The sequence below is a fragment of the Panthera onca genome, chromosome F2, assembly GCF_046562875.1.
Source record: "Panthera onca isolate mPanOnc1 chromosome F2, mPanOnc1 haplotype 2, whole genome shotgun sequence".
NCBI classification, from domain to species: Eukaryota; Metazoa; Chordata; class Mammalia; order Carnivora; family Felidae; genus Panthera; species Panthera onca.
In genome coordinates this window covers 28,679,668-28,704,098 of record NC_138356.1, presented here as the reverse complement: position 1 = coordinate 28,704,098, position 24,431 = coordinate 28,679,668, and the positions used below count along the sequence as shown (strand labels likewise).

Below are 24,431 nucleotides of genomic sequence, written 5' to 3'. Positions count from 1 at the left end.
TTGCTCACACTTGTTTTATCTCACAAATAGACATGAAAAAGGTGAAGGGATTTAAAGCTCTGAAAAGTCTTCGCAGCATGCCGACTAGTGAAAACATCTGTTTAAACGTTGTGGTTTTACTTGTTCATGTTTTCTCTTTCACCTTTGACCCTGTTTTGGTAGTTTCTAGTCCCCCAGAGTGACCCCATGTCTGGCTATGGTAGCAACTTGAAACAGAACTGCATTATTGACTTTTGTCTCTCAGCACAGTGGGACTCAGATGTCTCGGACTCTTGAAGGTCTCTGGGCAGAGTGAGGCCTGGTGTTTTCTACTCTTGGCACAGAAGGAAGGGGCTCTCTGGGTTACTTAGGAATAGGGACAAATAGTTATGGTCCACCTGGGTACCTCAAGGAGGAAGGGGAGAGTCAGCTTCCAGTGTCTGTGACCTCTCCATCTGGTTACATGGCAGAACCAGGTTGACTGATTGTCTTGGGTATTGGAGGACCATAGATGGGTAATGCCATTCTACCTTGGAGATGTAGAATTGCATCTCTGGATTGAAACCCCAGTGACTCTTTCAGGTTTCAAAGAAGAAACCTTCATGCTGAAAGCTTAGTGGCAATGAAAGGTGTGATCTGGGGGATGATTTTTCAGAGATCTGCAGACCCAATTGATATAGGTCAAAGAAAGATGTGTTAAAGTTTCAGGCTGAGCGATGTGGTATGTGAGGATCTGTGAGATCAGGTGCAAAAAGCGACCTTTGACTAGAGAGAAGGCATTCATCAATTCATTCTTATTGACTTAATGAGTGTCATTCATTAATTCGTTCTTTCTCAGAAGACTCACATAAATATTCATTGAGCGTTTATCACATGCCAAGCTTTGAGGACACAACAGTGAAAAAGATTTTAGACCTTGTTCTCATAGAGATTTTAATTTAACACTTCTGTGATTTCTCTGAGCCTTCCTCTAGTCTAGATCCATTCAGGAAACTGTGGTTTTTGACATTTGAAAAAAGGGAAAGAATCGCCAATTCCACTGAAGTTGATAGCTAAAAGAATAGCACATTGTTGAAATCATGAATACATACAGAATCCTGGCAAATTTTTAATTTTATAGAAATGATTGGGATTATTCTAATGAATGAAATAATTTCTTAGCAGCTTTCTATTAAGTCATATATCAAAAATTCTAGGCTCATGAATAATATGCAGTTTTAAACATAAAACTATTTGAAAATAACAGGCACTCTCCTTGGTGCTGAAATAAATTTCTTCACCTCCTATTAACTTGTAAGACATTTAAACCCCATGGACATCTGCTGAGTGATAGAAAACTATTGGAACTAGAGCAATTCTGACCTGCTGAATCATAGGAAAAATAAAAGATAAAGTGGAGATCAATAAAATTACTTCTTGAACAGGAAGATTAGAAATTATTTTTCCTGTCATTGTACAGGTCTGTGACTATGACACAGCAAGAGAGCAGTATGGAAGTTGGCAGGGTCTGGAAATATATAGCCATTTTCTCCCTTTCTATGGTCATTTCCCACTTTAAATGTGAGAGCTAATTCCTTCTCAGTGGAGTAGTTACCAGTAATGAGATGAGAGATCTTCAGCCGGTCTGTGTGACTCAAATCTTTATGGTACTCCTCTTCTCCCCACCACACCTTTTCCCCTCAGGTTATGTATCATGTTTACATATTCTCTAGCTTCCTTGGAGAACAGGATCCCTAAGTCATGACATTAATGTCTGTAACAACTACCACTGGCAGTTGAGTGAGATCTTTTTCTGCACTTTGATCAAACAAAACAAAACAAAACAGAACAAAACTCGCACACATTCTATTGTCTAATCTCTCATCCTTTGGGGAACATGACTTACTGATGGAAAGAAATGTGAGAAGGAGGTCAGTATACATAGGGGCAAGTGTCAGATGTGTGACTCTTTTCTATTTCTGACTCTTTGGGTGCTAGCCACCTAACCTCAGCTTTGTGTGATTTTTAAGTAATGTCAAGCAGGGAAGAGGGTAGGTTAGTATGATTTACTATAGTATACAGAGATAGCAGGCTATCATCAACTGGCTAAAAAAAAAACCCTAAATAAATTAAAAAAGCTGACTTATAATCAATTATTGTTCTTTCTTTTCTTCTAACATAACAATTTGAATCATGGATATTGGCCTGGGAGGGTAGGGACAAATAGCAATAGAGAATTATTTTATATTCAATAGTTTATTCATTATTCATTCACTTGTTCAGCCAATTTATTCACCCAACAAATATTTATTTAGTGAAATTTCAGCTTTTATATTATGAAACCACCAACCTTCTCCTTAATGTTTAAATTTTTTAATGCACAATGAAAGAAAGTGTAACCTTCACCTCTTTAAGAAAATTATATTTATTTTGGAGGATAAATATCCTGGGTATCAGTTAGACTGCTTTTGGTTGCAAAGTATAGAAAAAACAATCAAGTTGCTCTGATTAAAAAAAAAAAAAAAAAGGATTTTTGACTCATCTAACTACAGAGATAGAATAGGCCCCAGAAGCCTGGAGATAAAAATCAGCTTTCCCTGAAACAAATGATTTTGATAAGGATGGGTGGATACCCAAATTAAGGAATAAGTACTAAATTTCTACAATGTGACATAAGGCCTGTATTCCAGGATTTGGGGTAGACTGTACGGTTATCATGTATAAACTGCCTAAATCACTATGGATACTTAATAAATTATAGCTACTATGTTTACCGTTTCCAATACATTTAAACTTTTTAAGGGTATGGACTGAATAGTGTATATCTTTATATCCTTTATAGTGCTTGGCTTCATGATTCACACAGTTGAAAGTCCACAAATACTTGTGAATTAACAGTGACAATAATAAAATACGGTGGAAAATAATTCAAAATGATTGAACCTGGTGAAGCCATAGTGATGCTTTCAACCACATTTCTTTGCATAGCTCCTGTCAGGAGCAGTTACTAAGCTGTTTACTGTTGTTTATTTATATTCTTCCCCATTCCCTAAAGGACAGAGGTGGATAAAACCTTTGTCAATTTTTTAAAATCTTTAACAGTAGTAAGAGGAAGCTGTGGAAATGAAAGATGTGCTAACAGAGATTTTAATTACTGTGGGTTACAGTGTATTGTGTTTTATCTCTGTGAGGAAGCCTGAGGTGTTGATTTCTTTCCAAAGTGGAGAGGAACAGTTGCTTTGGAGGTTTAGCTGATGTAATCTAATGTAGTCATATGACTTTCTGCTATTAATAATCAAGTGTCTGGGAAGGAATTCTAAAGTAATTATTAAAAGCTAGTGAGATACAAAGTATATTGTTAGAGTTGAGTTAATCATTTTGATCTGACATTAGTTGATTACAAAGGAAGTTTGGGGGGGCAGCAGGGGAAGCCATAAAATTTCTTTTTAGGTAGTTGGGAATGCAGTTATAACTGAAGATATCTAGTAATGCATCGAAAATAGTAAGATGAAAAAATAGTTAATTGACTAACATTTTGACTATTTTGCTATATTTAAACTTTTATAGATTAAAAAAGAATCAAAAGAATCAGGTGCCCTTCAATAGCACTATCTAATATGGTTTAATTAAAAGGAAGTCATCCTGAGAAAGGTGAGTATTCCTTATTAATAATGAAATCTATATAGTTCAGGAATTTTCCAGTGTTTTAGAGTTGTTTTCTGAAATGATGAATGAACATATCTTATTATTTCCTCTTAGATCAGTTATTTAAATATGAAAGATGTTTAGTTAATTATTATCTCCTTTTTTTTGTACCTAAGGTTTTCTTTATGTACAAATGGGACTTGTACATATTAATAATTAGTATAATTTACCTGGAAACAAAATGACCTATTGAGATGAGTAAGTCCTATTGATGGTTTTATAATTGAACTTTTTTGGGAACGAACTTGCTCTAATCATAAAAGGAACAATATAAATTTAATAAGTTGAATCTTTACATTAAATTGGTAGTGTTCGAAAACTGTTTGCTCTCTTGGCAGCAACTACTATGACTCTTTCCTTCTCTCTGTGAGTTGATTTACAACTTGAGTTCAAGGAGAACATTAGTTGGACACCACCGAAGCTGGGAAGTTGATTCCCCTTGGGATTCCACTCAGCATTTTAGTTTACAACACTCAAGTGGGAACACAATGGAGATAATACCGAAATGCCTGGAGGAGAAATCTAGGAGAAGTATGACTCACTGTATTTATCCCATAGGCCCCATTTTATTTTATTTTTTAAACAGAAGCCCCACAACGAGCACAGTACTATACATACAATTAACATTAGTTGCCCAAGAACTTTGTTTATTTTAAATCACAGCCAGGAGGAGGGGGAGGAGGAGGAGGGGGAGGAGGAGGAGGGGGAGGAGGAGGAGGGGGAGGAGGAGGAGGAGAAGGAGGAGGAGGCAGGGGAGGATGAAGAGGAGGAATTAGGGAAGAAAAAAGCAAAAGCATTTTATTATACTGCCTTCCAGGGATATTTTTCCATTAATCATTTATTAACTCGTTCTCTGACCCTCTGAACTTACCCCACCCCTGTTCTGCTTTATTATCAAATGAAATTGAATTAATAGATCTAAGTAATATTTTTAAAAAGCTATTTCATCAAAAATTCAATTTGACAGTAACATTAGCTTTGAGCTCAAATGTGTATTTAACTATTAGTTAAAACTTATCAGGGGGAACATTTTCTTTGAAGCAAACTGGCATTTGTCAGGGAAGGTAACTGTAGTTATTTATGAGTTTTCTGAAAACTCTTTGTGAAAACTCTGAAAATGATGTGTTTTATTTCTGGGCATGACTATTGCTGAACTGTTGCCTGGACTTCGCTGAACACCCCTCCTTAGTGAAACGATGACTGTACTATTTCTTGCTTATAATAATACTGTCCTCCTTTTGGTCAAAGTGGGCTAAGTGAGTTGTAGTGACTTCAGTTGTTTTGACAGTGGTAGCATCAGCTAGTTGTCACTCTGGCATAGTGGCAATGGAATAGCTTTTAAGCAATATGATTCAGTAGAAAAGGGAAGATGTATGAGGACAGTCATAATATTAAAAGAAATATTTGCAATCCCACTTCGTATCTAATTTTTAATTGGCCTAGAACCAACCAGGAGTATAAGTCTCATGGATAAATTTGGCCAACCCTAAAATCTATGTACCATTCCAACCCCTTCCTTCTCCCCCAAATTAATGATTCCATTTTTCTTCAAGTGTTTCCCTGGGCATTAGTTATTGTATTGATTCAGGATTTGGTTGGCCTGTAAATAGTCAGGGACAATTTTATTAGCTGGAACTAGTCTAGCCAACAATTTTTTTGTGGGTTGAGTGCTTAAGCTCTTTTATTTGTCATTCAGTTATAGTCAGTTATAAATTGTGGATCACACATTTCAGTCTGAGGACGACATTTTCATGGTACCTGGTATCTTGGATCTTTTTTGATAAGTTACCTTGCCAGGTTTCTCACCACAAATATGAGATGCAGAGGGATTTGTCTTGAATCCTTAGAAAAGCAGTATGATTTTCTCAAAGTATACGTCATATGTTGATGTCATTAGCATGGAAGGCCCATCTAATTATATAGGAAAAATAGTCCCCTGGGTGTGTACTGAGAGGGCATAAAGATAATCAGTCAGTACCAGTTTCTGCCTAGTTGTAATTAGTCTAATTGTGAAGAACAAACATTTTTTGGTAGCTTTAAACAAATCACGTGATGGTTCTGAACTGATTTGTGACAAAACAGTTGACTTATAATTTGCATCGTTAGTGACGTGTCCCTTCCCATTTTTGACGTCATATAGGTGATTGTGAGGCCCTGGGTATATATGTAACAGCAGTAATTGTGGGAGGCCTAGAGTTCGATTGAGACGTATGCATTAGATGTGTTTGGGTTAATACTTTTTAGGAGGATCTGGACCAGATATAAAATTCCACAATTGGCAATGTTGGCAGCCATGGCAATGGTCTGTGGCAGTTGTCTTTTTTATTTCTGTAAATATCCTGCTTCTGAATTAGATCTCCAATGGGAATGGATATTTAGGTTGTAAAAATCCTTGGTACATTTGCATTGGAAAGTATAAATCCATGGATTATGTGTTCTGGAATTTAAGAACAGCATTAGTGGTTAGAAACACTTGAATGACCCTGTTTTCAATACAGTTCTAAAACTGATTTTCATCGGTGTCTTTCCCCATATAACCAATCTACCAGTTGTGTATTACATAGGGGTGTGTGCACAGGTATCTCTTTAGGAAGTACAGTTTGCACCTGTTGGGTATGATTGTAGATGATACTAGGTTTTGAAAATACCTGTCAAGATCAAGATGTAATAAGGATAACTTAGTAAAAACGTGAGAATTTATGGGGATTTTGTGATGTACATTATATCATAATTAAGGTTAGGGAAGAACTTTAAGATAAGGAGGATCAAATTCTTCTGTAAATATTAATTGTTCTAATTTTAAATACTCTTAGTTCATAACTTTTAAACACAGTGCTTTGATTATACACCCTCAATTTAAAGACAACAAAACTACAAACTCCCCCACCCCCACAACCCAAAACAACTGTGAATCCAAAAAACCAAATCCTGTTCCTTGAACATTTCAAAATTGTTCTCGTTTGTATAGTACTGGGTGTGGAAATTCTGGAACCATTTTGTATATACAGTAGGATTGAGAACTGAGTCAATATAATCTTATTATTGGGAGTCAGGTTCGTCTCTGTGGTGGAAGAGAGATACAAATATAGAATTTGGAAAGGTAGAAAAGAATATTGTGGTATTAGGGGCACTTGGGTGGTGGCTGACTCTTAATTTCAGCTCAGATCATGATCTCACAGTTCTTGAGTTTGAGCCCTGAATTGGGCTCAGTACTGACAATGCAGAGCCTGCTTGATATTCTGTCTCCCTCTTCTCTCTCTGCCCCTTCCCTGCTTGCTCTCACTATCTCTCTCAAAATAAATAAAAATAAATTAAAAAAATAAAGAATATTGTGGTATTAGATTGGAATTAGATGTCTAAAAATTCATAGTATAAAAATATATACGCATTTCCTAATTCATGGTTTAAAATACACCATATCTATAATAAAAGTCTATGCTTCTTAGTTTTATCTGCTGATTGAGCTAAGAAACAATTACACACTGGTATAATGAGCAGTTAACACCCAGAGTTTGGTTTTGAAATACCATTCTCCACTAAAAACAGCTAGGGCAGGATGATCTTGTCAAAGTATATACCACATTTTCATGTAGTCAGCATGAGAAAACATAAATGTAGGAAAAAGATTCCTTGAGAGCATATGTTGAGGAGACATAAACTTATTGATATTATTGTACAGAACAAACACTCTAGGTAGATTTAAACAAACCACATAAGGGGTGCCTGGGTGGCTCAGTTGGTTAAGCGTCCAACTTTGGCTCAGGTCATAATCTCACATCATGGGTTCAAGCCCCATTGGATTCTGTGCTGACAGCTCAGAGCCTGGAACCTGCTTCAGATTCTGTGTCTACTTTTCTCTCTGACCCTCTCCTGCTCATACTCTGTCTGTCTCTCTCTAAAAAATAAATAAACATTAAACAAACCATGTGATGGTTTCTCAGTAGATTAGAGACTTGCCTGATTCCAGGGCTGGGACACAGAAAATTCAAGATAAGTCTGAAGGACCTTATTTAATAAAAAAAAAAAAAAAAAAAGGAAGCTCTAAAAACTAATGGGCATTGTAAAAAGGACACAGGAGCCAGCTTGAAGGGATCTCAATGGCAAATCTGGGACAATCTAACTATCAATACAAATATAGCAGCAAAGGGGCTTCTGGGTGGCTCAGTTGGTTAAGCAACTCTTTTTTTTAAATTTTTTTAAACGTTTATTTATTTTTGAGACAGAGAGAGACAGAGCATGAACGGGGGAGGGTCAGAGAGAGAGGGAGACACAGAATCCGAAACAGGATCCAGGCTCTGAGCTGTCAGCACGGAGCCTGACCGGGGCTTGAACTCACAGACTGTGAGATCATGACCTGAGCCGAGGTCGGGTGCTCAACCGACTGAGCCACCCAGGAGCCCCGAGAAACTCTTGATTTCAACTCTCACAATCGTAAGACTGAGCCTTGCATTGGGCTCTGCGCTGCCATGGAACCTACTTAAGATTCTCTCTCTCCCTCTCCCTCTGTCCCATCCCCATTTGTGTGTGCTCTCTCTCTTTCAAAAAAAGAACACATTAAATCAAATAATAATTAATTATGTATTTATGATAAGTAAATACATGGAAGAAAAGGAAAAGCTCTTCTTTTATCATGGAATATTATATAATAAATGTAGGAGGAAAGATAGAGTTGGAAAAAAATCATCATTCTGCAAGTGCCATAATGATCACTGACTTAGGCAATAATCATTAAATGCTGAAATGACTAGGTGAAAGTTTGATGAGGAAGAGATAATTAAACTGTCTTAGAATATTTCCTCACAGATTACTTATTAATTACAAAGGAAATATTGATGATGGAACCTTGAAATCTTATGGAAGCCAACTGAGCCAAGCAATTGAAGTTAACATCACTAGCAATAGTGATAAATGACCATCATGTGTCTCTAGATGTGGTACACTACAAACAGCATCAGTTACTTGGTTCTCCTGCCAAACATCTAAAAATTAATTATAACAAAACATCAAAAAGCCCATACTGATGGAGAATCCATAAAACAACTTGCTTGTATGCTTAAAAAATATCAATCTCATAAAGGTAAAGACAGATGAGAAACTGTGACAGATAAAGTAAAGAGACATGACAATCAGTGATTGCAACTGGTGATTCCAGAATGGATTCTAGATCAAGAATGATGTATAGGAGATGAGTAGTGTATTATATTATGACACTGTACCAATATTGATTTTTCTGAATTTGATCACTGGAATGAGGTTTTGTAAGAAAATATGCCTATTCCTAAAAGAGAAACATAAGAGTATTTAAAAATATAGGGTCAACAATTAAAAACATAAAAATAAAGGTCATAATGTCTGTAATCAACTTTTAAATGGTTCAGCATTAGTAATAATAATCATTTTATTATTTTTATGAATATATATAATATATATAAAGACAGAGAAAGGAGAGACATATAAAGCAAATGTGGGAATGTTAACAATTAGTGAATACAGATGAAGGGCACATAGGAGTTAACTGTTCTTGGGACTTTCCTGTAACTATGGATTTTTTAAGAATAAAAATGTAAAAAACTTAAAAATATTATTAATTCTTTTTACCTCCTCAGAGCTTTTATGCTAATAGGCCAATGAGTGTCTGTTTTTGTTTTTGTTTTTGTTTTTTACAATGGATCTTTTATTAAGTAAGGAAACAAAGGAATTCCGCTTCAATTTGAGCAAATTCCACAGAAACTGCGCCCATCTATGTGTGCTTCTATCAAGTGAAACTGCCACTGACTCCCTAACCACAGGGGATACTTGGAAAACTGTTTCCCAGAGCTGATTCACATTACCTCGCACACAGTCAACTCCTGGTTGGTCTTTTTTTTTTTTTTAATATAAATAAAAAAATTTTAACATTTATTTATACTTGAGAGACAGAGACAGAACACGAATGGGGAGGGGCAGAGACAGAGGGAGACACAGAATCTGAAGCAGGCTCCAGGCTCTGAGCTGTCAACACACAGGCAAACACAGGGCTTGAACTCATGAACCATGAGATCATGACCTGAGCCAAAGTCAGACACTCAACCGACTGAGCCACCCAAGTGCCTCAGCTCCTGGTTGGTCTTAAAAAGGAAGGGCAGAGGGCAAGGTGGTTCTCACAGATCTATGTTACAAGTAAACTCAGGTTGGCTCCTTCAGGAGTCTCTTATGAGAATTTATTTTAAGAGGTCTGATCAGAAAATTGGGCAGAGGGCTGTATGAGCAGTGCTGTGTGGTAAATGGAATGTCCCAGTCTGTGGCATTGTGGCAGGTAACCAGTCTGATTGGGCACTGTATGAAGAGGATGCCATGCTGCCACCATGGCTTGTCCAATTAGTGTGATTAAACTGCCCAGGTTTGGCTAAGAGTTCATAAGTGTGAGCCCCAAAGTAACCCCACTGGGCCTGGATAAGGTTGGCAGGTGGCATCTTGTGTCTGTACCCATCATAGAAGGAAAAGGCAGTGGTGAAGCAGGGCACGGGAATACCTGCCTGGACACCAGTGCTGACTGCCTGCTACCAGGAGTCCTGGTAGTTTTTAACAGCTGAGTTAAAAAAGTCATCTAGTAGTAGATTCTGAAGTTATGGGTTTTGATCAAATGCATCTTTTATCTTTCCTAGGAACACACTCCTAATGGTGCAGACCCCCTCCATGTCAGGGTGACGCCACCATAGTTGAGGGTGCAGCCAAATTCCATGGCTGCTTGTCTTAGCAGCATGAAGCCTTGTGCACATAAGATGATCGTGGGAGCATGGAGGGCCTTCTGAATGTCCTCCAGGAATGATTTCTTACCACCTTCAAACTGGATCTTTGGGGACCCTTCAACTTTTTGCTAACTTAAATCCTCTCATCCTTCAGAGATGATAAACATCAAGAAAAATTGCTTCTGCAAGGAGGGTGACAGGACCATGGTACTCCAAGGCTGAGATGGTGGTCCACTTTCCTGTGCCCTTCTGCCTCTCATTGTCCTTGATCGTCAGCAGCAGGTGTTTGCCATTGCTGTCTTGGAACTTAAGAATATTGGCTGTGATTTCAATCCGAGCTCTGTCTTATTCCATTCCTCAAATGCCTTTGCCATCTCATTGTGCTCCATGCCTGGAACATCTTTCATCAAGCGGTAAGCCTTATGGATGAGTTTGCATTTCCCCGTTCTCTATTCCAGTGTGCACCATCTGCACAAAGTGTCCTGCTCCCTCATCTCCCACCCAGTCACAAAATGATGTGTGGCCAGCCTTTTTTGTCCCTCTTGGCCATCCTGGGCCCCTTCCTCTCCACTGTTAACTCTACTCTCCACAAACAAGATACTCTTGGCCTTGAGGTCTCAACACTGTGGTATCCCTGTATCCAGAAGTTCCTCCATCAATGATGATGTCACCAGCGTCTAACAATGGTACTAATTTTTCAATGAAATCATCAACAGCTTAACCAGCCATCACAAACAGTATGACCGGCCTGCACTTCTTCAGCCTGGAGTGAGCATCAACCACTTTGGTTGCCTTTGCCCCATTGGTCAAGAAATTACCAACTTTGGAGACCTTTCTATTAAAAGTACACACCACAAAGCCATGGTTATTCATGTTCAAAACTAAGTTCTGCTCATGACAGCCGTTCCAATCAGTGCACTACCAGCTGGGACCATGGTGAAGGTATCAATGGAGCTGAGAGGAAGTGGCAGGAGGCCAAAGCTGAGTCCCGCTGCCGCCAATGAGTTTTGTTTGGAAGGAAGAGTATTGGGAGTGCCTTCGTGGCTCAGTTGGTTAAGGACCCAACTCTCGATTTTGGCCCAGGTCATGATCTCTCAGTTGTGAGATCGAGCCCCATGTCAGACTTCACGCTAAGCGTGGAGCCTGCTTGAGATTCTCTCTCCCTCTCCCTCTGCCCTGCCCCACTTACGTGCATGTGCGCTCTCTCTCAAAATAAATAAAGAAACATTTTAAAAAAGTAAAAGAAGAATCTTGTATAACTTCCTAAGCATTTCACCTGTTAAGGCGGGGGTAAGTTTTCCCCCTCAAAAATTAGAATGTTAGACTTTTAGCAAAGAAAGCTTCAATTTCACCAGAAAATTAAAAAATATATATGTGTATATATATATATATATATATATATATATATATTTCTAAAACTTAATTAAAGCTTTGTTTTTGGAGCAACTAAATGAAATCTTGTAAATGCTCAAACTGGCCTTGAGGGGAGTCATACCATACTTTTATCATTTTTGCTGGATCAAGATACAGGAAAGGCAAGATTTGGTCACCTGTCACATCTCTCGGGAAATACCCCCCTCCAATATTTTTGAAAAGTCTGGATCAATTTGCCTTTGTCATTGTGAGTGCTTCGTGTGGCAAGTGTACACTCTAATAAATATTCTACACAAATGAATGTGCTTCTGGGGACCCAACAAAGTTGCAATCATCAATGACTTCTAAGTCTTATCTATTATCAACAGAGCTGTTAACTTAAAGCTTTAAATGAGGTAGCTTCTATAAACACTGCCCAGCACAAAATATACATTGATTATTTTTAAGATATGTGTCATCAACAAATAATGTATCAGGGTTTTTAAGAGAACATGAGTTGAATCAAGATGGAGCATTATGAACAGCTATTAATTTAAATTCTTTTTTCCCTCCAGCTTTATTCATATATAATTGACATGCAACATTGTGTAAATTTAAGATGTACAGTATGTTGATTCGATATAATTATATATTGCAAAATGATTACCACCACAGTGTTAGCTAACACTTCTATCACATCACATGATTACTCTGTCTTTTTTGTGGTGTCAAAAACCAAACTCTGCATACTGAATAAAACGAAGAAAGGTGTTTCTTGCAAGGCTTTCCACCTGCAAGCTGCAAAACTCAAGGCTACGGGAGCAGTAAACCCTGAGTTGTTCACAAAGGGATTTTTATGGGGTCAATGAGGACATTATTTTGCAGCTAATTGGTTGCCTAGTGGGTTTTTTCCTCTATTTGAATCAGGGTAGGTGAGTCAGGGGAACAAGAAAGTCCAGAGACGGCATGAACAGATGTGGTGTTCGGGGACGAGCTGGTATCCTCTGCTGATTTCTGGGAAGAGCCATACATTCGTGTTAGGTTAGGTTACATTTCCTTCATGCACCTGTGCTGACCACCTTTATTTTGTCCTTGACATTAGTGACTCCATTTTAGTTTGGTTCTACAGTGGTGAGAGTTTTTAAGATCAACTCTCTAAGCGACTTACAAGTATATAACAGATATAACAGAGTATTGGAAAACTGTTAAATGGTCATGGAAGTCATCTCTACCAGGAAGTGAAAGTAGTAATGTGGCTGGATTTAGATTGGGTCAGCAGTTGACAATTATATGAGAAAAAGACAAAGTAGATTTTTTGGTGGTAGTCAGGCTGGCCCAGAAGTGCTGGGTGCTAGTTTGGAGTAATGAGGCCTGTACTCTATTAGAGAGTCATAGTGGGACAGGCGAGGCCAGAATACCTTCTACGGAGACTTTAACAAGTGGAGCTGCTGCCCTCCCACTTGTAAACATGATGAATCAACACACAAGATCAAGAAAAATGCCAAGGAAAACAATGGGTTTATGACAAGGTTCCAGTTTGGGAGATAAGCATCACAAAGCACAGTTTTTTCTTCTACCTTTAATGAGAAGGGTTTTTATAAATGGGGTGCCTGAATTCGAGAGTTGTAAGGTCTACTTAAGAAAGGAAAAGGAATTTTCTGATTCTAGATGCCAAGAGAGGGTCTCTGGGCCATTTATATTAGTTAGCTTTCATGGTGATTGAGATTGTTAATATGTGTAGAAATAATATTTCAATTATATCCAGTATCCATCCTTTATAAGGTAAAGTAGTAAACTCAGCGACCTATCTGAGTAGCAGCAAGGATTGTTTGAGTGAAAAAGGTATGTTAAGAATTTTATCATTCTGAATTTGGGCCTACACTTGGGAAAGACAGTTTTAAAGAGATTTGTCAGAGGAAACTGGTCATTACATCGATATAGCCTCAATCACAGATGCCTAAAGTTAGGAAACTATTACTTGGTTTAGAAAAGGCATAATATTTAAAATATTTAAAGTAAATATAATAGCAAGTATAACAGATATTTGAAACCACAGGCTTTTCAGAAACAAAGAATGTTCATTTTAAAAATGACTTAAATTATATGTATTTTACCACAATTGGAAACAGAAATAACAATGTAAAAAATGGTTTAAGAGCATAAAAAACACAAAAATTATACTCAAAGATCAATCTTTTTCTGAACTATGATTTTTAAGCTTTCTTTGTTTTCTACTGTATGCATTTATATATGCATGTATTTAAACATGCACAAATAGGCATAAAATTACTTAGGTGTTTAATATTAAAAAAAAATATTAGCCTCATCAGCAGGTCAGGACAATTGCTACCCTCACTGAATTTGCCATCCTAATAAAATTGCATTGGTTGCCTTGAGAAACATGTAAAACATACCTATCATACCATACCAGTATCTCTTTGCAACTCCATATCATCTATATTAGCTTCAACTTAAAAAAAAAACCTAAGCAACTTTTAGTCATTCAGTTATAGAGAAAACTGGGAAGTAGGTAACTGAGAACTGTCACACACTAGCACCTTAGCAGGATTTGCTTTGTTTAGGAATATTACCCAAACTTATCCTTATGGAATTTTTCTGTATTTACATGACCAATATTAAAAGTTCTTTAAACTTCACTTAAAAGAACTAAAGTTCTACTTAAAAAAAAAAAAGACAAACTTTTTGATAGGTTGATTAAACCGGCATTTATTTTCTCTTTATCTTATAATGTAGCAACTAAATCCATTAATATGATTCAGGTGAACTTGTTCTTTTTCTTTCTTTCTTTCCTCACAAATTTCGACTTTTTCAAGTTCTTAAAGGGCCAGCATTTCAAAAGCATTTTTACTTTCCTTTCTTGGGGTTTGCTTCCCTAGGCTAGTTTAAATAAGAGCGTAATTAGTTTTTATAAACCAATCATAATAGGAGTTCCTCTCAAATTGAGAGAATTTATAATATAATTTATTAATATTCCCTGGTATAAATGGCATATCAATACATTTCCTTAGAATGTATTTCACAGAAGACATCCAGATGGCCAACAGGCACATGAAAAGATGCTCAACGTCGCTCCTCATCAGGGAAATACAAATCAAAACCACACTGAGATATCACCTCATGCCTATCAGAGTGGCTAAAATGAACAAATCAGGAGACTATAGATGCTGGCGAGGATGTGGAGAAACGGGAACCCTGTTGCACTGTTGGTGGGAATGCAAACTGGTGCAGCCACTCTGGAAAACAGTGTGGAGGTTCCTCAAAAAATTAAAAATAGACCTACCCTATGACCCAGCAGTAGCGCCACCAGGAATTTACCCAAGGGATCCAGGAGTGCTGATGCATAGGGGCACTTGTACCCCAATGTTTTTAACAGCACTTTCAACAATAGCCAAATTATGGAAAGAGCCTAAATGTCCATCAACTGACGAATGGATAAAGAAATTGTGGTTTATATACACAGTGGAATACTACGTGGCAATGAGAAAGAATGAAATATGGCCTTTTGTAGCAACATGGATGGAGCTGGAGAGTGTTATGCTAAGTGAAATAAGTCAGAGAAAGAAAGACAGATGCCATATGTTGTCACTCTTATGTGGATCCTGAGAAACTTAACAGAAACCCATGGGGGAGGGGAAAAAAAAAAAAAGGTTAGAGAGGGAGGGAGCCAAACCATAAGAGACTCTTAAAAACATAGAACAAACTGAGGGTTGATGGGGGATGGGTGGGAGGGGAGGGTGGGTGATGGGCACTGAGGAGGGCACCTGTTGGGATGAGCACTGGGTGTTGTATGGAAACCAATTTGACAATAAATTTCATATTTAAAAAAAATTTAAAAAAAAGAAGATGTGGTATAAAAATATAAAAAAGAATGTATTTCATACTCAATGGAAAAACCTTATCACATTCCTGGAAAAAGTTGGGATTTCCCCCTTTTTCATTGTGTGCTCTTTTTAGTAGTATTATTCCAGGAGTACTTCTTCAAGTCCAGCTATGGGCTCACTTTGAGGTGAAAGTTGTCTTTGGCATGAAAAAGCTGTTTTTACATCTTGATTTGCCTCATTTTGTATATTTCTATGGGATTCCTATTTCTTTTCCGAAGAAAGAAAAAGTCTTGCACCTTGCAGATTTCTTGGGAGGTCCTTAGTCTTCAGAGAAGCCAGAAGCAATTAATCCCATTCCATCTACATCCCCTCCTAAGTGTATTTGTAAAAGTATCATACAAACAATTATAGTTCTTTGCTTTTCAAGTAATGCAAACGCTTGCTACTCCCTTATTATTTTTGTAATGTCTTTTCAGATTTCTATTTAAGTGTCCTTTTTCACTACTGACATTGGTAATTTGTGCCTTTGCTCTTTTTTTCTGTATCATTCTGACTGTTGGTTTCATTGATTTTTTTCTATTGTATTTTGTTTCATATTTCATTGATTTGTACTTTTCTCTTTATTATTTCCTTCCTTCTGCTTGACTGCAGATCTCAGAGACAGCTACCTGTCCTAGAGCTGACAGTTATCAGGGAGGGTATTTTCAGTTCTTTTCAAAAAACCTTATGACTGTGGAATGTGTGTGGTATGTAAATTTCTGGGTGATGGCTACTGGTAATGCTTTTGGTGTCCACCCCAGTTAAGGCAAGAATGTCCTATTCCCTTATTGTAATTCCCTCGCACTTTTTGTTAAGAATTTCTTATAGATGGCATAATGTGTCTTATGTCACAACACATTAAGGTGAACGGATTACCTACATTTTTGTGATGCAAAGAATGAATGATCAGGGGATTTTGGATGGTGGCAGCCTGGTCCCTCCCTCCATTGTAAATATCCCTGTCATCCAATGATTTTATCTATTGATGAGGTTTGAATCAATTATTTCATTTCAGGTTATAAAATGTGTTTTTGAGAAATCTGTAATTTCTATATCACAATCCTATAATTTCATCCCCACCATTAGGTAAAGAACTTTCTTGCATAAAGAAGAATAATTTTGGATCTCTGAAATATACTTAATAGAGTAAAGGCAAGATGGAAACTTAATTCCATCCTTTTAATTGACATTTTTTGAAGTAAAGATTTTTTAAATGCTGTGTATTAGATTTTTTTTGCTTTCTTCCTTTTTTATTATTATTTACCCATTTAAAATACATCTATATTAAATGCCTTAAACAATTACATTCATTATACTTGACACTCGAATCATTTCAAGTTTGGCCAATAGGCACTCCTTCATACTGGCTTCTGTGACCTTTGGAAATAACCCTTCGACTTTGACAATTTCCTTACTCCTTGACAAAGCAGAATGTTCATCTTGTAAATTTCCAGATCCACATTGAGAATCAGATATTTTTCAGAAGTCCCTGAGTCCTTTTACTTTTTATTATTTAATTTTTAAAATTTTATTTAAATCCAAGTTAGTTAATATATAGTGTTTAATATATATATGGTTTCAGGAGTAGAATTTGGTGATTCATTAGTTATATATAACACCTAGTTTTCCTCCCAACAAGTACTCTCCTTAATTCCCATTAACCATTTAACCCATCCCCCACCCAATACATCTTCAGCAACCCTCAGTTTATTCTCTGTATTTAAGAATCTATTATGGTTTGCCTCCTTCTCTTCCCTTACTTTTCCTTCACTTCCCTTATGTTCATCTGTTTTGTTTCTTAAATTCCACATATCAGCAAAATCATATGATATTTATCTTCCTCTGGCTTATTTCCTTTAACATAATGTATTCTAGTTCCATCTACGTTGTTACAAATGGCAAGATTTCATTCTTTTTGATTGCCCAGTAATATTCTATTGTATATATATACCACATCTTCTTTACCCATTTGTCAGTCGATGGACATTTGGGCTCTTTCCATAGTCTGGCTATTGTTGATACTGCTGCTATAAACATCGGGGTGAATGTGACCCATGGAATTTGCATTTTTGTATCCTTTGGATAAATACCTAGTAGTGCAATTGCTGTGTTGTAGGGTAGTTCTATTTTTAATTTTTTGAGGAATCTCCATACTGTTTTCCAGCGTGGCTGCATCAGTTTGCATTCCCACTAGCAGTGCAAAAATTCCTCCACATCCTTGCCAACATCTGTTGTTTCCTTGAGTTGTTAATTTTAGCCATTCTGACAGGTGTGAGGTGGTATCTCATTGTGGTTTTGATTTGTATTTTCCTGATGATGAGTGATGAGCATCCTTTCATGTGTCTGTTAGCCATCTGGATACCTTCTTTGGAAAACATGTCTTCTGCTTATTTCTTCACTGGATTATTTGTTTTTTGGGTGTTGAGTTTCATAAGTTCTTTATAGATTTTGGAAACTAACCCTTTATCTGATGTCATTTGCAGATATCTTCTCCCATTCCATCAGTTGCCTTTTAGTTTTGCTGATTATTTCCTTCACTGTGCAGAAGATTTTTATCTTGATGAAGTCCCAATAGTTCATTTTTGCTTTTGTTTCTCTTGCCTCTGGAGACATATCTTGTAAGAAGTTGCTGTGCCTGAGGTCAAAGAGGTTGTTGCCTGTTTCCTCCTCTAGGATTTTGGTGGTTTCCTGTCTTACATTTAGGTCTTTCATCCATTTTGAGTTTATTAATTGTGTATGGTATAAGAAAGTGGTCCAGGTTCATTCTTCTGCATGTTGTTGTCCAGTTTTCCCAACACCATTTACTGAAGAGACTGTCTTTTTTTCCATTGGAAAAAAAATCTTTGTCAAAGATTAATTGGCCATACATCTGTTGGGTCACTTCTGGGTTCTCTATTCTGTTCCACTGATCTATGTGTCTGTTTTTGTGCCAGTACCATACTGTCTTGATGATTACAGCTTAGTAATACAGCTTTAAATCTGGAATTGTGATGCCTCCAGGTTTGGTTTTCTTTTTCAACATTATTTTGGCTATGCAGATTCTTTTCTCTGGTTCCATACAAATTTTAAAATTGTTTGTTCTTCCTCTGTGAAGAATACGCTATTATTTTGATAAGGATTGCAATGAATGTGTAGATTGCTTTGGGTACTATTTAACAATGTTTGTTCTTCCAGTCCATGAGCATGGAATGTTTTTCCATTTCTTTGTGTCTTCTTCAATGTCTTTTATAAGCTTTCTATAGTTTTCAGCGTACAGATCTTTTACCTCTTTGGTTTGGTTTATTCCTAGGTATTTTATGATTTTGGTGTCTGAGTACTTTTAGAAGGAAATGGCGTTTGGAAACCATAATGCTAGATATGCTCAATGGGTGTTAGCTGTGCTCAGTGCCATTTGGTGGTCATTAATTCAAGCCTCTTCAGTGGGCAGAGTTAGGGCACTTGAATTTTTTCAAAGGAGAAGAAATCATGAATTTATTATGATACTTCAAATTCAGGATTAACATTAAAATATTTGAGTCAAGTTTTTGATTATGTGTTTATATTGTGTTTCTCTTACATGGAGTATTTTACTATATAGTAATATTAAATTTAATTATATATTTGTGTGTATATACAGATAATGTTAAAATAAAATTACCAATAATATTACCAACAAACAAACTACCATTAAGATTTTTTTGAACTGTATTTGTCCATGAAATATATTCTATTCCATTAAGTATTGAAAGTTAAAATACTATGTGAAAAAAGAATTGTGTGTGTGTGTGTGTGTGTGTGTGTGTGTGCGCGCGCGTGTGCTTATGTCTTTAACTTGATATGCAATTAAATTTATTTTTTATTTTAGTTTTCATATTTTAGGGCTCTTGCTTCCATTCCAATCTATTCTGTTCTGTCCCTTCTCTTTTTCTATAGCTACTAATTTTTTGTAAAAAGTTGTAATTCGTACAGGTTTAGTACAAAAAATTCTTTTTACAAATGTAATTTGCTAAATAAACCAAATTCTTTTCTTATACAAAAAATAGCATGCTATAGATGCTATTCTGCATTGTTCTTTTTCCACTTAATATATCTTGGAGATCATTTTGTATCATTTCATATCATTTCATATGTATAGCAATCTTCTTCAGTCCTTTTTATGATTGTACAGTATATTTTTAAAAATTTTTAATGTTTTTATTATTTTTGAGGGAGAGAGAGAGAGAGAGAGAGCATGAACCGGGGAGGGGCAGAGAGAGAGGGAGACACAGAATCTGAAGCAGGTTCCAGGCTCTGAGCTGTCGGTACAGAGCCTGACATGGGGCTTGAACCCGAGAACCTCGAGATCATGACCTGAGCTGAAGTCGGACATTTAACCTACTTGGTCACCCAGGTGGCCTGATTGCACACTATTTAATTTACCATAATTTATTTAACCAGTCTGTACAGATGAGCATTTAAGTTGTTTCTGGTTTAAAAAAATTTTTTTGCAGTGAATAACTTTGTATATAAAATATTTCATAATTCTGCCATTTTTTGATGGATACTTAGAGGTGGAGTTGCTGAGTCAAAAAGTGAGTATATAAGTAGTTCTTTTAGTTACTGTCGAATCATCCTTTATTGTTGTTACCTCTATTTGTATTCTCACCTGTCATGGGGTTGTTCCATTAAAATAAAATAATACATTGCCAACATATTGCATTTTTGCCAATTGAAAGTGAGATCTTAATAAAATTTTAACATATGGATGGTGTTGAGCATCTTGTCATATGTTTCATTCTTCTGTATATTGTTCGTTCACATTGGTTGTTTCTATTTGTTTGTTGCAGAGTTTTTTTGCCTCAAATTTTAGGATATCTTCATGTTATAAAAATATCACCACTATGTCTATAAGTTATAAATATCTTTTCTTAGTTTGTCCTTTTTATTTATGATATTTTTTCTTATATAATTTTTTTTTATTTTAGTGTAGTCAAACTTATTTTTTCTTTTATTGTTTCTAAATTGTGAATAAGGTATATTTTCCCAACTCCCAAGTTGTAAAGAAACTTATCCTGATTTTATTTTTCTATTGTATAATTTCCTTACTTTAATTTTTTGTATTTCAGATCTCAGATGTTTGTGGTGTTAGGGTGAAATGAAATTTCTTTTTCCACATGGCTATCCTTTATTCCAATGTCATTTAGAAATGTCTATCTTTTCTTCACTAATTTGCAATGTCGTCTTTGTTTTTGGAAAAGAATATATTTTTAAAGGTCAAAAGTTCGTACAAATATTTCCGGTTTCAGAGCTAGAAGTTCTCTTTAGTATTTGACAGACACAAACTGCCTTCACTTCAAATAATGCCTACTCAAACTCATCCTTGAATTTGGCTACGTTTGTTTCATGTTAGGTCTTACCTAAATGTAAACAGGTTAAAAACAGAGGCAAAATTTCCAAGACACTATCCTATGCCATACTACAAAGACGTATAAGTCATAGATTCTGTATCTAGGAACTTAGAGTCTAATGAGAGAGACAGATAGATATATAGAGACCATTTCAATGTATTTTCAATATAAAGTTTACTGATCTATGCACAGCATTTGCAAAGATACATACGTGGACTTGGATTCTTCAAAAACAAGATGTAAAGAAACAATGAGGGCAAGATAAAACAGTTGTATTTATTTTATGTCTACCCCTTGATTATTATTAGCCTTGTTTGTTTTAATTCTTAAATGTTTATTTATTTTTAAGAGAGAGGGAGAGAGAGAGCATGTGAAAGCACAGGGGAGGGGCAGAGAGAGAGTCATAGGCTCCAAAGTGGGCTCTGTGCTGACAGCAGAAAGCCTCATGTGGGCCTTGAACTCCCAAACCGTGAGATCATGACCTGGCCAAAGTTGGACGTTTAACCGACTGAGCCACCCAGGGGTCCTGTTTTCATTCTTATTTCCAAAGTAGCACTAGAAGGCCTGCACATCTGGTTGAAAAGATGCAAATAAGGAAAGAAAATTACACGTGTGAGAGTCACAGCCCAAGGATAATGAATTCTTTAGGTTCTAGTTAAGAAGCAGCTCTGCATTTCATACTTAAGGCCAGAAAACAGAAAAACTTTGAATTATCTGTTTATTATCTGAAAGTTTTCCCACGTAAGCCAATGTTTCCTTCTTTGGGTGAATCCTCACCTCCAGCACCTGCATTGCTTGATTAGATGGCATACTTGTCGGGGCACCTGGGTGGCTCGTTCAGTTGAACTTCCGACTTTGGCTTAGGTCATGATCTCACAGTCTGTGAGTTCAAGCCTTGCATCAGGCTCTGTGCTGACCGTGGAGCCTGCTTTGGATTCTGCGTCTCCCTCTCTCTCTGCCTCTCCCCTGCTCACACTCTGACTTTCTCAAAAATAAATAAACATAAAAAAAAATTAGATGGCATAGTTCTCAACGATGTGGTCATGTGGACTTACTTTCTGCCTGAGGCTTTTAACTTTTAATTAACCCCCCTTTCCCCCTGTGCCTCCCACTTGGGATTAGAAGGACTTTTATTACTGGGAAAAGGATGGTTTTAATTCTCCGCTAACTGGAGGATGCATCCTAATTGGAGGATGGATGTCTGGGACAAAGGCATATGAGCTGTTTCCTCACCGGAGAAGCTGTTCAGGAAGAGCTACTTGTAACTGTATTTCTCCTTCTGAACAAATGCCCATTCCAGACTAGCATTGTATATTAAAATGCTCCCCTGGGGAGATAGGCGGAAAAAAGGAATGTTAAAGAGACGTCTAGCTAATAGCTCATGTGAGAAATAGCATGTCATTTCTCAATCAATGTCATTTCTAAGTCCTGAAAGGAAATTATTTATGGGTAACGGTTACCTGCCCGTTCATACATCATTTGATCCATTTCTGCCCCCTAGGTTTGGTCAGATGGATTCAGAGATGTAATTTTAAAAAATCACCTTCAGTTGCTCCTTTGGAGTTTGGTTGGAGTGTTCATATGACTTTCCAGGCTGATGTATTTGTATTAATGGAATTACTATGGTTGCTTCCTTAGCATGGTAGATGGGAATATTTGAACACGTACCATGGGGCATGATAAAAGCAAAAGAAACAAAGATAGAAAGAAAAATAGAATTGAACACCTATCTACAAAATGTGATTTGTTGTACTTTCACCTTCTAAATATACTCTCATCAGAAGAGGATACGGTAGCCTATTGTTTCTCAAGGGCTTTGAAGTCAGCTAATTCTTTTCGAATTCTTCAGCTAATTCTCTGGCTCATGAGATAGATGAGTATAGCCATTTCATATTAATAAGTATAAGTTTTTGAGTACTTTCCTTGTACTAGCCATGGTGGGCTTAATGTATACAATGCTTAATTTCATTTAATACTCATGTTAATCTTATATGACATGTACCATTATCCTCATTACAGTTCTGAAATTTAAGGGCTAAGAGTTTTGTAACTTGCACAGAGTGACAAAAGTACTAAGATTTGGAAGTAGGTCTATCTGATTCCAAAGCATACATCCTTAGCAACTATGCTTTATCCAGGTGGAAACCTAAACAATGTTTTGGATTTGGAACTTTATTTTAGACTTAAAATATATGTTAGAAATTTGATGTGATGTTTTGGGGAATAATGAGAAGAAATCACTTTCAGTGATTCGAGGTCTGGAAACCAGTTTCTATGGTATAGTAAATGGAGACTAAGCGTGCATATTTATTTAGCTATGTGTCTATGAATGAATAAATAGGCTTTTAAGATTTTGACTGAGAAATTAGTATTTATACATGTATAGATATAGATATATATAGGAATTCTTCAGCTGACTGATGGGATGGTTGCATTCTGTGAGATTATTATGAACTCAGTGCACCATTTCCTATAGGATCAATGTTATTCATCATGTTTATGTATTAAGACCAATCCATAAAAAACCCATAATTTTATCTATTTGTTATGGACATTTCCCTGGGCTCATAAGTGGTACCTGAAATATAGTAGATAACAAAAAAACATTTTGGTGCATAAGTAAATGAATGAAAGAAACCCGAAGAATAATACCAATTATGTTACACATGTAATGTTATTTCTATTATTGCTTCCACTGGAAGACACATTAAGAATTCTAACTTGAGATATCTGTAACTTCTCTTTCCTCTCTCCTTTCCTGAATACACAGAAGTATGAGCGGAGACCCTTCATCAGGTCACTGATCTAGTTTCCACAGTTTGGGAAGAGGTCTCCAGCAGGCCTGGATGAAGGGCTGACCAGGGGATCCCAGAGGCTGGGAGTAGAGGCTACAGGAAGGGGATGTTGGAGAAGCATAGGAGGTGGTGGTGGACTGTCAGAGCAGGTGCACATGTGTAGAAGAAAGGAGGCTAGGAGATCTTTACTTAGGGTGAGGTGGAAAGAAGAACTTCTACAGCCTGGCCCTCAGCATGGAAGAATTGCATGTAAATCAAGATGCTGTGTGTGTGTGTGTGTGTGCATGCACGTGCAATGGGAAAAGATTTTTATTGTAAATTCATAATAGAAATCAGTCTCACCATTTATAGCCATAGCACAAGTACATGTTTTCACACTTCAAATCCCAAACCATTCATAAGAAGAATTCTTACAAGAGACAGGGAATTCAGCTACACCAGACTAAGGATTTGTGAGTCAGACAATGGCATTTAACAAAAGCTGAGGAAAATATAGCACTTAGTCCATTTTGGATTCACGCGTATTTGTTGAGAAGAGCTCCGTGTATGCAAATGATGACTTGTAAGACAAATAAAATCCAAGGAAATGGGATACCTGCGATGGGAGTGCTTGGGGACAGGCTCATGTGGTTTGTTTGTAATTAC

General features: G+C 36.7%; 1 pseudogene; it reads right to left on the bottom strand.

Moving 5' to 3' along the window:
* Positions 1-9,667: 9,667 nt before the first annotated feature.
* Positions 9,668-11,326, bottom strand: LOC132664801 (6-phosphogluconate dehydrogenase, decarboxylating-like; annotated as a pseudogene).
* Positions 11,327-24,431: the final 13,105 nt, after the last annotated feature.